Source organism: Cupressus sempervirens, chromosome 11 (genome assembly GCF_028749045.1).
Source record: "Cupressus sempervirens isolate cs-2001-9-10 chromosome 11, ASM2874904v1, whole genome shotgun sequence".
In the NCBI taxonomy this organism is placed as follows: Eukaryota; Viridiplantae; Streptophyta; class Pinopsida; order Cupressales; family Cupressaceae; genus Cupressus; species Cupressus sempervirens.
The window spans coordinates 522121010-522135807 of NC_143128.1; the positions used below are offsets into that span (position 1 = coordinate 522121010).

Genomic DNA, 14798 nt, shown 5'->3' on the forward strand with positions numbered 1-14798 from the left:
TCATGCTGATTGGATTGATTATTTCTTGTCTCTAAGTCTTCAATTTCCTTGTTTCTCTATTCCAAAACTTCACATAGCCTGATTGATTGGATTTCTTGTTCTCTTTTAAGCTTTCTTACTTCTTCTTGTAGAGAACCATTTTTTGCTAGGAGTTCCTTGATTGCCTCATTAGCTTCATCTAAACTGCTTGATGGTAAAAGGTCTTCAATATTTTCTTCAACATATTGATGGTCATTCATTCATCTTGCAAGTTCCTTCCTTCTCTTTAGGGATTGAGAAAGATGCTCCTTTGCTTCTTTGAGTTGAGCCATGGCCATTTCTAGATCTAGCTTTTCATTTTCAATAGCTTTATCAAGTCTAAATATCTCCATTGTCCTTGATCTTTGCTCAAGCTGTCAAACTTTATCCTAAGAACCACAAAAGCTCTTATACCAATTTTTGGAAATATTCAAGATATGATAGGTTATTGAGAGGGGAGGGGTGAATCAATAACTTCAAAACTTTAAACAATTCAGCACTTTAACCATATATACTATTCACCATTCATTCATCTAATCTACTGCATATATGAGAGAACAAACATTCATAGCACATGTACATAGTGATTTGGTAACCCAAAAACCTTCCAAATAGAAAGTAAAACTGGGGTGGGGATGATACCCAAAAAACTTCATTACTGCAGTATGAAGTTGGCCTGTTAAGGCTTACATTGACCACTTCTAGTGATCTGCCCTGTTAGGAGCACAAAGGACTACTAAGTCCACCTTGTTAGAGGATTTACAAACATACACTGAAGTATGCACTCTGTTAGGAGATTTATACAAAGACTGTTAAGTCTACCTTGTTAAAGGATTTATAAAACTAATTCACCTGTTAGGATGAAACAATGGATCTACTTACAACTTGATTGCTAATTAGATCCTTGAAGTACAGATCACCTCTTGTGACTGATGAATCTTTATTGCTCCTTGTAGACCTTGTTGAATACTCTGCTCTTCTGCTGATTCACTTTCCTTCTTCTCAAAGCATTACATGTCTATCTTGATACATCATACATACATTGTAAATGATATAATATATTACATATATACCATTCCAATAATTACAATTGCAAGGTCGGCCAAAACACAAGTGAACAACATATTACTGAGTCAGCCAAACAGTAGAAAACTCAAGTTCTTCAAGCTAACTTGGTAACCTTCTGATACTCGGCATCCACTGCATTACTTGGTATTATCATGCACTCGGTAGAAGTGAAGGCTCAGTCCATACTAATCAAACAACATAGCTTGGAACTCAATAACCATTGGAGACTCAGTAGATATAGTATCACTCGGTAAAAATTGAATACTTCGTTCACCTTGCTTTCACTCGGTAAACACTACACTTTCATTACTCAGTAAACACTATGAAGCTCGGTGAACATTGTATGCTCGGTAGATATTGTTGGGCTACACACCCACTCAGTAGCTTCATGAATGCTCGGTATGAACTTCTTGACTACACACTCACTCAGTAGCTTCAGGAATGCTTGGTATGAACTACTTAAGTGATGAACCTACAAGGTAGCCACTGAATGCTTGGTATACACTGTAGACTAAGTGATGAACTTGGTAATCATTCAGAATTCAGTAAGTGTTGTCACTAATGAAAAATACAATAAAATGCCAACAAGATTATCACTCTAGTTCATTCAATAACTCAGATAGACTTGTGCAAGATGACAATTCTCATAATGAAGGCATTCTTGAGCATATTAGGAAAGCTATAAAGAGATCTAAGGGAAGATCATCCAACACACAAGAAAGGCATGATGAGAATGGATGGGAAAAACAAAATCTTTAACATGGTAATAGCTTAAACTCACTGGAAAAATTGCATCTAAGGAGAAGAAAGCATCTATATGTGATTGCAGTGGATTTTGTGCTTAGAAACCAGTGAATATGATATAGGAGATTATCAATGTAGTTTTCTCTGTACACACCTCTGCATCCTTTGGATTTATTTTATCGACTTCATTGATAGTTAGAGAAATGCTTTCTTTTCTCTAGTATGGTTCAATCAACCTATCTTCTTTTGATGCCCTAATTTGTAGCAGTGGAAGTGAGCTCTTCTATGTCTCTAGTGATAATGTAGATTCACCCATATTTCCAAATCCAAACTATGATTCTCATATAGATTACTGCTGGGAGAATGTAGTAGCACTAAGAAAACATATTTTAAAATTGAGTGGACCAAAGGATTCTCCATTCTTTGAACAAGATGTGTCAGCATCTAATTCTCGTTGTTTGGCCTATAAAGTGAAGAACATATCCACTATGAGTTCCAAATCTGTGGTTACCATGAATAATTTTTTGCAAGGTAATGCTATTTATAGTTTTCAAAGTATTCTTTCTTTTTAGAATAATTTCCTAGTACTATTCCAACTAACAGTTTTCATGTTGATTACCTAATATAAAAATTGAATCTGTCTGATGAAATAGTAGGCATAACTTGTTTGTTAGAAAGTACTCCAGATTCCCAAGGAAAAACTTGACTATTAAGAGAGTATCTTAGTCCATGACTAACATTAGCTAGTATTCTGAGCTTTATCCTCCAGATTTTTGTAGGCTCCCAGAGTAGATGAATTATTGAAGCAACTAAGAATAAGAGGTGCATGGTGCCATGTTATTTATTGTGAAAATTGTTCTTGATTGCAGATATTGCCTTTGCATTCTTCTAGGTCTCAAGCTTTGAGGTAATCAGGATCAAAAGATTTGCATGCATTCCTTGTCCAATTCAAAAAATATTATTATTCTCAGCAAGTATTGATGATATATAAACCTATTATGAATATTGCTTAAAATTTCTAGATCTGGTGATTGTAGGTACTTATATGTCATATGGGGTCTAGATATAGCTAACATGTGTGTGTTAATGGGAGAAAGAGGTGACATAGTCTATGAAGAGCTAATTCCAAGTATGCACAAGATGATAATACTAATAAATGTTGTTAACAATGGAAGTTAAAAGATGGGGAGGAGTCCCAACAGTTATGGAAGAGAGGATGTTGTTCCTCCAGAAAGCCCAAATATAATGACAGTTACTATAAGTGAAGACTATGAAGCCTTTAAGAGTGAAGATTTTATAGCTTCTATAAAATTATTTGTTTGACACAGGAAATAAGAAACTAATGAAAAATTTGTGTAATGCCTTAGTAACTTAGAAGGAAAAATCTATAACTTTATATCAGTCAAAGTAGCACAATAAACCTACTAAATTTGTAACAGCAAAAGATTAACAGTTTGGTGCAAAAATTAGGGAATGATTCCATGCATGGCATGGGTGAAGTTTGATGAAGTAGTTGGATCGAGGGGTGGGAGACTTTTTCTAGCTAATTGTAACACCCCTATTTTAGGGTTACTTCATTGTGAAATCATTAAGCTATGTATGAACCCTTAGGAGTGGTTTTTACTTACTTTGAAAATAAGTCATTTTTTCTTTTGGAGAAATGGTAATGCTAGGAATTCCTCTCTTCTAGTAAAACATGTCATCTTGGTCTATTTCTTAGTGAAGATATCTAAGGCAAGGTTAAGTTTGAACACTTTTTCTGAGCTTAAAAAGCATACACAGTATAATTCAAAAAGTGTGATCTAGTTCTATGGGTTGTGGAAAATTAATTCCTTCTAAGGTCAGTCTTATTTAATTTTCATGTCACCTTGTTACCCATTCAATTTGTATTTGATTTGCAGTGTAGCATGGTTCAATTATATCGATTGCTTTAGCATAACTTTTATTTGTTTTGATGGTTCAATTATATCAAGTTCATTTGCATAATGCTATATTTTTAGTTGGAAGTGTGTAGTCCATGCTTGAGTCTATTCGACTACACAATAGCTTTTGATCAGAAGATAATTTCATTGGTTGGGAAAATGTGGGTTGATCTGGACCCCGTCTAAACAAAAGATAATGATGCAGTGATAAAAAAAACAACTTCCAATGTCTAATGATAAGGTATACTGTATATCTGTATGTGAAATAATTTTCATTTTTTATTGTTACAAGATTAATCTAAGTTAATGTTGTATGTATAAAGAGTGGGTAATTTCCAATAAGGAATTTCTATGCCAAAGATTTGTATCTTTTAATCTCTTAGACTTTTCCTTGTGTATTCCTACTGGATAGTCATTACATTTAGTAGTCACTCTAACTGCTTAAACTTTACATTTACATAAATGAACAAGGGAGTGGTGGAATAGTGATCACATTAAAGTTGAAGCTAAAGCAAATGAAACTGGAGGTGCACCCAATATTTTAGACACTTTCACTATAAATGGACAACTAGGAGACCTCTACTCATGCTCAACATCAAGTACCCATTTTCTTTTTGTTAGAAAAGGCTTTCGATTCAATTGGGTATAGCTCAATAGATCAAAAATAGTTAATGGTTCATATTAAATTATGAAACAATTAATGGTTCATAATACATTTCATAGTTAATATATTTAAGCCCCAATTTCTTACTTCTCTCCTAATCACTATCCCTAAGGAGGATGGGGAATTACCTATGTTAGGGTAGATGGAAACCTATTTACAACCAGACTTCTTCACGGCTTCAGGACCCTATCCTTATTCCATTTTGGGATTCACCTATCTTCCAAGGAATTTCTCTAGCTCTCCCTAAAAATTCCAACCTACCTTCTTAAACAAAAATAGTGAGTGATTAAGGATTATTCATTCTACATGAAGTCCAAGAGGGATGTCTACCACAACTTTCTCACTTTGCAACTTGTACCTGCTTTTCACATTTGCTTCATCTTCCTAAAAACACACACCATCTTGTGTAGTTGGGAGGAGGTTTTAAGTGGGTACCTTGGCAATCCAGCATAAAGAACCTTTGGTCCATTAGAGGATTCAAGATGGGATTCAAACAGTTGCACACATTTACATGAGTATCATAATAAGCTATTGAGCTATCCATAATAATAATAATCACATAGTTGAAGCATTAAGCATTATGTATGTTGATATATAAAAATTGTATTTAATAATCTCGATGAATCATTAGCATAAATGCACTAATTAGTTTGTGAAGTTTTGTAATATAGTCTCTTGCTGAATGTTGTCAGTGTCTATATGTTTCTCTGTGTTGGTGTTGGGGAGTACTGATAGTCTGATCCTTTTAACACTAATATATACTTATAGTTAATTGTAGATGTAATACTAATCTTTATTTCTTCTATCATGCTCTTATTCAATGCCATTATTGGATATATCCTTTCTACTATTCATGAGATGCAGCTATATGTCTAGATTGCTAAATATAACTATTGTTTGTATATTTGTTGCCCCCCTCCTTTTCCAATGTGGCCCTTCTCTGTTTATACTCAATTATTCCTTTGACTAGTGGTTTCCCTTGAGAGGAGACATGCTCCTTATAATTTTATTATCTATTTCTATTCATACCCCTTCGTTTGGGTTAACAACTATATTATTGTCAATTTTGCTTTAATCACTATTTGCCCTAATTGTTGATTGGTATGGTTTTGATTATTAGTATTGTCTTAGATCTTGATTGTTGTTTGCTAACTCTTACTTGTTTGATAGTTTATCTTTATAATGGTACTAATCATTGTCATTCTACTAGTTATTATATAACCAATCATTATTTTTTAACTTGCATATGTCTGCCCATTTTCATTCAATAACGATTGGGATTGCTCACAGAGTTCTATTGTAAAAATCTACATATGGACCAATTTCCCAAAAAATCATATCGTCATATTTATTTTTTGATAGTTTTATGGATGTACCAAAATGGGGACATGGCAGTATTTATCATTCTAGTTATAGAATTGGATGAAATTGGGGAATGAAATGCTTGTGGTTTTGGTAAAAGAGTTGGATTTTGGTATGAATTAATTATGACATCAAGTGGGGCATGTCCTTTCTGGTTGGAATTATTTGGAATCATTGACATGCATACCTAGGCAATTGTAGGTTGGATGAGGCATTTTTGTGAAGTTAATGTGGTGATTCCAATTTTAGAAGCTTGTCTTGTCCTTGCAAACCATTACTAATTGGCTAGTAGTTGCACAACACTTTATTTTGTGCTAGTGACTGGTCAGGGTAACAATAACCTGTTATTTACACAACACTATTTTTTCTTGTGTTATTGATGGATTGGGATAACGATAGAGGTAATCTTGTGCTTTTTTTGCTAGGCAGATGAATTTGCATTGAAAAAGGCTTCTGTTACTTAGATTTATGGTGATGAAGATGTGTCTCTCTTCAGAGTCCTTGCACCAACTGTAGTTAATATAGAGGAAATGCATGGCCCCTAGTTGTCTGTAGAAAAACTTATGAATATGGAAGAGCATGTAATTTTGAATACACCTTCCTAGTTTTCATAAGGAACGTTTCATGAATTTGGCATATTATCTCATTGTTCACATACAAAAAGAAACAAGAAAATTATATTGAACTCCCAAATGTTTGTTTACATTCAACTGTAAAGTTCAAGTTACTTTATATTACACCTTACTAATAGAGAAGAAGAGGGTTTTTTGACAAACAATAGATTATACATTTGTCTATAAAGTTTAAGTTACTATAGGTCATACCTTGCTAATAGAGAGGAAGAGGGTTTTTCAACAAGAAATATATAAAGAAAATGAGTTGAAAAATTAAGTAAAACTTGACATAACCAATTGTGAAAATATTAAACAACATATTTAAGATGTTTGAAACAATTTTTGATATTTCTTTTATGTATTAGATATGATTTACAAAAAGATACATCACATATCAATTTTTTTAAGGGCAGATCACACTAGGTCATATGATCATACTACTAATGCTGAAGACAAGTTTCTAAAAACATATCATAAACTATCCAATGAATACTTTTTAAAATATATACTGATATACAAAGTATACACTTTTGAATGCATCATATTGCAGTAAGCATCAACAATTTCTGTTGTCAGTATGCTACCCCATACCATTTTAATCTATAGGTGGTATCAGATCAGAGGTCTTATCACTTGACCTCACCAACTCTACTATGAACTCATCTCCTGGATTGACATGAAATTTTGTTCAACTCTGCATTCCCTAGTCTTTCCTTAGTTGTTTTCTCAGTATGAGGAAAAGGGTTTGCTTTACATTTTTAGATTTCTCTAAGAACAACTTGTTCTATTTCCTTCTATAAGGGGTTCTCATTTGACACTGACCTAGATATAAGGGGTTGTCATTTGACACTGACCTGGAAGACTTTACCTTTCTCCTCATTTTCTCTAGATAGGAAAACATAGTACAAAAATAGTGAGTCATTTCTAAGTATTTTGGTATCTGCATATTTGATGATCCATTATCATTAGAATTGGGTTGTGGATGATTTTAGTTTTATTCTTGAACAAGGGTATGGGTTTAATGAGAACATAACACAAATGAGAGAGAAGATGGCATGTACACGGATGATGATTTTAGGAAGATCCAAGGTGAATTAGTGATGAAGCTTCACATCCTTTGCTTGTGTGATGGACCTGTAGGACTTAAAAAATTGTTTCTTGGCTATCTTGGATTTATATTTTACCAGTAATGGTTTAAGTTTTGACTAGCCTATATGTGATGGTAATTACTTTACTCTTACCTCTATGTATGAATACCCGTAACTCCAGGTATACCTAGCCAAATTTCAAATAAATCTACAGTATGCTAGACCATATAATTAACTATGAAAATAGGCTTTTGGGGAAACTCTGTTGAGGTTTTTGAATTGAATTAGATGATATGCATATTAAGTAAAATATTAATATCAATGTACAATAAATTTGATATACCTACAGTGAGGAGTACCTTTTTAATTAATCTCCAATGCTGGCTCAAACCCAAACCCTTGAATAGGTTCAAATTTTGTGTATGATCACAAATTTCCACATTATTGGTTGAGTGTCTTTTGAATGTGAAACTGATAATACCTTTGCATCACTAGTTCAAATATGTCTAAACCTCAATTTTTTATTTTGTATAACTCTTTGCAGTTGAGTTTTAAGAGAATAAGCTTCATAATTACAGACATGTAATCTATTTTCTTACCTAAGTGGTTTCCTTTAGTCTATTTCCTTTGGTATACCTTGATCTTTGTACTATTGTATTTTCCCTTTTATTAAATAGAATTTTGTTTATCATGGTTGTTTATGAATCTTCTTAAGCTTTGGCATTTATTTACTTATAGATGAAGATAGCCCAACTCCAATAGCAATAGCAACAACAAAAACAACAAAAAAAACTACAGTAGCAGTAGTAGCAATAGCAATAGTAACAAAATAATAGCCAACAATAGCTTCAACAACAATCTTTCTCAAGTCAGTAATCCCAAGTTGCTAAACATCAACAACAATAGTGGGAGAAAATTGGAGTTGTTGTTGTAACTGTTGATGGGAGTATGTCAAATTCACTTCGTGGAAAAATGATCAGGTAGTTTTTGCAATTGTGGTGATCCTATATCTTGCATTGAACATTCTAGATGTAGATAAATAAAATGGTTAAATGTTGTGTCTTAATTTTGAGCAATTTCATTCTTTGATGTCTGGTATATTGTGTTTTCGAAAGTTTTTCCAATTACAAAAGATATCCTTATTTCTTGTGAAACTGTGAATATTGGCACAATTATAGAACCTATGAAATAGAAAAATTTCTTCTTAGAGAAATCTGAATATGTAAAGCCCATGCACTTAAGCTGGAAACCTTCAAGTGAGTCTTAAATAGAGTTTGGTTGAGAAATCTTATTTCTGATTTTTTGTGATTGTGAAAGGCTGGCTCTAAAGGTCAAAATCAACTTATACCCTCAATATCGTCAACTCATACCCTCAACACCATCAATTCATACCCTCAACACCATTTGTTCCATGTTGTATCAAGCAATTGTTTCTTATCCAAGCCATTTAATTTGCAACCTTTGAAATCTCTGCAACGATAAAGTTGGAGCAAGAGAATTTTTCTTCTCAAAGGTGTCCTCTAATTGTAAAGCATCCATTCCCTTATCTTGCAACCTCTAATTGTAAAGCATCCATTCCCTTATCTTGCAACAAGATAAGGGAATGGATGCTTTACAATCAAAGGACGCCTTTGAGAAGAAAAATTCTCCTGCTCCAACTTTACCTTTGCAAAGATTTCAAAGGTTGCAAATTAAATGGCTTGGATAAGAATTAATTGCTTGATACAACATTTAAAAAAATTTGACCAAACATTGGTGGAAATTTTGACCAATTCTTGATAGTTTTCTACAAGAATTGGTCGAAATTTCCACCAATTATTTTATAAAATTGACCAAACATTAGTGGAAATGTTGACCAATTCTTGATAGTTTTCTAACAAGAATTGGTCAAAATTTCCACCAATTCTTTAAAAAAATTGACCAAACATTGGTGGAAATTTTGACCAACAATGACAAATTAGAGCTAGAAAAAATTTTAAAAATTTGACAAATGTATTGGTCAAAATTTTGACCAACTCCAAGTTGGTCGAAATTTTGATGAGAAAAATTACCACAAACTACTTGGTCAAAATTTTGACTAACCTGCATCAAAATTTCAACCAAAATTCATTAAAAATTGAGTTCAAATTTACTAGTGCTAGTTCTTTCTGGAGTTTTCCATATGGGGGGTAAGGGAGGCTTGAATATTAATCAACTTGGCTCTAATGTTAGCCTCTTCTATTGTTAACACAGCTGGTTGATTTTGTGTATGAAGCATTGAATGAAAGTGCTTCTCACTTTGAGTTGGATTTTGAGGTAGTAGCATGCTTGAAATCTTTAAATTCCTTTCCAGACTCAAAATTATGTGGCTCATTTCTTGTGTGAAGAGTGTGGGGTCACACAATTTTGTGTACAATGAGAATATATTCTCAAGTAGTTTCTTCACTTTTTCAATTTTGTTAGCCAACTCTACTTGTGATAGTGTTATTCCACTAGATATCTTCTCATTTACTTTCCCTTGAAATTTCCTTTTAGACCATTCCATGAGTTTTACATTGGCTTCCTAGTCTTCATTTGTCACTTGTTCAACAATCTCTAATAGTTGTTCCAATATAGACTTTGATTCATCACATGTTTGCAAGTTGACAGCATCTAAAAAGATGTCTTTGATTTCCCTGAAGTGCTTGCCTCTGTTTATACTCCTTGAGTATCTCCTGATTCTTCTTTCTTTCCAATGCCTCTTACATGATATTAATTTTCTCTAAGTTCATGGTTACATAATCATATTTGGGTATCACTATTTCTTAATCTAGCAGTTCATCACCATAGTGAAATACCTTAGCAACCTTTGTTGAGCTGGAGCTTGGTGGTGAAATTTGCAACGGTATTGCATCAGTGCTCGGCCTCTGAAGGACTTTAGTAGGATTGCCAATTGTTGGTAAGTTTACCAAAGTCTAAATGGCTTCTTGCTCATTCTCCTTGGGTATTTCCTTATTTTCATCAAATTTTCCTTGATCAATTATGATTAATTGGGTTGCACCTTGTGTTTGTGCAGTAGGTACAGAAACATTTGTCTATCATGCTTGTTCCTTTGTTGGCTCCTTTTCTTCTGCAGTCTAAACTTCATCAATTTTTTTAGCAGTGTCAACCTTTATGGATTTATCCTTTATTTGTGTTAATGGTTGAGCACTGGTAGCTATAGGGATGGCAGTAGGTGGTTCTTGTGTAGTCACATTTTCCCTTGTTATGTCAGCTACAACCTTTTATAATTCATCCACACTAACCAATACAGGATTTTCACATAGTCTTGCCTGTAATGTGGATTGGTCAAGTATCTTTTTCCAATCCTCTACAGTTAATGGATTGATGTTCTGAGGTGATTTTTTAGGAACATCTTTCACTGTAATAGTCTCTACAGTTGTATTTGTGTCATGTGGAGGGCTCATGGTTGGCAATTGTGAATCTTCCACGTTCTGTTATGCTTGTTGCTCATCAGTTGTTGCCACCTCATCTTTCTTTTGTAGTGTCTCCTCCACTATAGTGTCTTTTTTCTCTTTTTTTGTTTCATCCTCCTTGTCCTCACCTTCTTCTTCATTATTCCTTCCCTCAAAAGGATCTGCTTCTCCTTCTTTTGCAGTAGTTAATCCATATATTAATCTCCACATTTTTTGGATTTCTTCACAACATCCTCAATTTTATTCTGTAAAATGCTAAATGCCCTATACTTTGGTGCAAATTTGCTACCATATTTCTTATTGGCTTTGGTTATTTGTCCTTATGACAATTCTGGCATCACTTGTGCCAAAGTAGACTCTCTTATTTCCTTCTCCATATTTAGGCAATAGTGTCATTTATTCTTAACAATGTTGTACAAATATTTTGGCATTGTGTTATCAAATTCAAGAGGGGTATTCTTGAATTTTTCCATCATGGTATATACAAATTCTTCAACCATTTTTGGTCTTCTCTACTCAATTTACCAAATTCAATGTTTTTCAAACAAGTCAAATATGCATTATCTTTAACATTATCACAAATGTTTTCAAGATCAGATTTGGGAGCATGACTTACCAATCTAAATTGGATTGTGTCCTCTGACTCCATCTTTTCATCATCTAACTTTGGTTGTGCTACATATTTTCTTCTAGGTTTCTTCTGCACAGTACCAATCTGCTTAGTTGTCTCACTAGTACATTTGACACCATTTTTAGACCAAAATTTTTTACCATCTAATAAAATGGGGTCAAATTGGTCAGAATATGCAAGGAAACATATCTTATTATTTTAAATACATGCCCATGTTGGTCAAAATTTTGACCAATATGAGCTTAATATGTAAAAAGGGCAATTTCAGCCAATTATCTATATTCTTAAAGATGCGCGTGCAAGAGAGTCAAGGGTTTTCTCAATTCTAGAAGCAATTCATGCTATTGTAGAGCAAGGAAACAATCAACCAATAGTAGAAGACAAGCTCGATAAAACTAGGAAATTCATGCTATTGCAGAGCAAGGAAACAATCAACCGATAGTAGATCAAAGACAAGCTTGGTAAAACTACACTATTCTTGGTAAAACTACACTATTCTCAATAAATATCCTTTGCATTTCTTCGACCTACAAATCCTCTTGATATGGTATGAACCCCAAGCAGGGAGAATAGGTGATGACCTTGCCATATATAAGGATCGGTCACTAAGCATGTGATTCTTCAATTTGAATATAATGGATCGCAGAGGGTAAGTACTAAAACCATTGTTTTTGGTTAGGGTTTGAAGTGAAACAATTGTTTTTTTTCATGGCTTTGAAGTCATTTGTTCTAGACCTTCTCAAATTTTAAGCTCTATCTTTGCCCATGGCTAATATGGATATGCTATATTTCATGATTTAGACCCCTTTGAAGAAAAAAAATGATTTCACTACACACCTTCTTTTCCGCCATAGCTACATCCTAGGTGTTCATGATTTTTGAATTATTTTTTCCCACATTTTTATATGCTTTGAATTGGGTTTCTTTGTAAGAGAATTTATTTTCCCCTAATTTTTTTTGTCATATAAAGCTTGTACACAAGTTGAGGAATGTGCGACGAGCATGAGCTTGTAGGAAGCTTTATTGGGATCTCTTTCTTCTATCTTCGGTGTTTGGTCACCATGGCTTCTCACTTCTTATGTCATTTTTGTCTTTGTAGGTTTCTTGGCATTTAAGAAAAGATGACTTTTTCTCTCAACTTTGCTATATTTTTCATGTAGTTGGACATCTATCAGCACAAAATGAAGGGATTCTGATATCTTTTCTTGCATTAGATTTTCTGTGACCTTTGGATGAAATATGTCTTTTGCTCTAAAAATCAACATTGTGCAAGTTTTTATCTTGTTGTAAAAATTGCATGCCTCTGAATTGGAAAAAATGTTATTTTCATAATTATCTCTGAATTATAATGTGCCTCTATATGCAGTATATCATCATGACTTTGACATCTCCACAAGGATATTCAAGTGTTTTTATACCTTCTTCAGCTTTACATGCCCAGAAACATTCCTTCTTCTCACACAATCACCCCCTGCTTATTAGTCTTGAAAGAAAATTTGTGCAGAAATAGTATGCGTACGTCTTGAAACCATAAAAAACCTATGCAAAAACACCATGAATTACACATTGAGAATATTGTAACCCTTGTCATATTTGAGCAGTAGCACCAATTTTTTTGGGATGGTTTCCTGATAGCACTAAGTTGCAGCACAAGCACAACCCCCTGCACCTCAAGATTGACACTTAAAACCTTCTTGAGCTTCTCACATGTAGCCCACAGCCGCATGGCACATACATTACTAGGAACATCAATTTGATATAAATTTTGAAAAAAAACTTGCAAATTTTTTGAAAAATATGTCATCAAAATCTCTTCCACCTAGAAATTTTTTTAGCTAAGATCTTCACTTATCCCTTCCCGAAGGCTACTGCACAGACTTGCATGTTGGCATGTCCAACATCAACAAATACAACATTAAGCAAATTAGTTTTATGAAAACCTATATTATAAATACCATAGACCAAACAAGTCATCGGCGTGGTCTTGTGAACCAAACAAAGTGGATTTAGGTTCACACTAGAAGAAACACTAAAAACAACCCTACACTCAATATCAATGTAAAATGAAATTTGAATACAACAATCTACAATTATTGTCTTCAAATTATCTTTTGGTACATACTTTTTTATCATATTTTATAATTATCTACTTGGTATCTATATTTACCTCTCTTTTTTTCTCAGAGTCTCTACAAAAGAACATTAATGGATGCTCTTACACTCTATGCCAAAGGAAACATTATACATTAAGTTGAGGTTAAGGATAGTCCATTTGTTAAAGCCAAGCATTTACAGGTATGTGTGCTATTTTGGTTTCTTTGATTTTGTAGTTTACATCACTTCAAATTATGATTATGCTAAACAAATACATGAATAAGATTTCCTCTATGCCACATATAAATCTAGTCCTCAGAAACTATGGGTATGGAGTGTGCCAGGGAGATAAGAGCAATAGCTTACAATTAATGGTAACAGAAAAAGGAAGCAAAACACAATGTATGCACATTATTATGTCAATCATCAAGTGCTCTGTTTTGAGCAGCATGGATAGTCCATCTAATAAATCAGATCATCTATTTTAGATAAAAATATTTTTTTTGTAATTAAGCACAATGAATATAATTACCAAAATATATAGCTACAGTAGTGAAACACTTTACAGAGAGACCCAATTAGAGGAGGCTATGCAATTCTTGCATGATCTAGAAAATTTTATATTCACTTTCTATGAAAATAGTGGCATTTTGGTAGGACCATATACAATGTTATATTGCTCTATGACGCTCAAATGAAAAGTAAAACTTAGTGATGAAAAAATTGATAGGTAGTTGTATCATTTACTACATACCTACAAATTTAAACTATATACAATGTTATATTGCTCTATGACATGCAAATGAAAACTTAGTGATGAAAAAAATTGTTAGGTATTTGTATCATTTACTATATACCTTAAAATTGAAAGTTGAGCTTTGTATTTTAATACTTAAGCACTATCCACTTCTTACATAGCTATCTTCAAACTAGATATTTGTGTTCAAGTTCATTTGTGATAGATTTGTGGTTATGGTATGTTTCTTTATAAAATTGAGTCCTTAGGAACTGAATTTCAAGATTTATCTAATCATGCATCCAAATAATGTGTCTTTTGTAAGGTAATGTCTGGCTCACTTTTGTGAATGCAAACCTTAAATTTTCAACAGCAACAAGGTTCAAAAAAAGCTATGAACTTTCCTAGGAAAGTGCACTACAC

The 14798-nt window shown here is 33.3% G+C and overlaps 1 pseudogene; it reads left to right on the forward strand.

Moving 5' to 3' along the window:
• The first annotated feature begins 1819 nt into the window (after positions 1–1819).
• Positions 1820–3077, forward strand: LOC149530654 (putative sucrose-phosphate synthase 3; annotated as a pseudogene).
• Positions 3078–14798: the final 11721 nt, after the last annotated feature.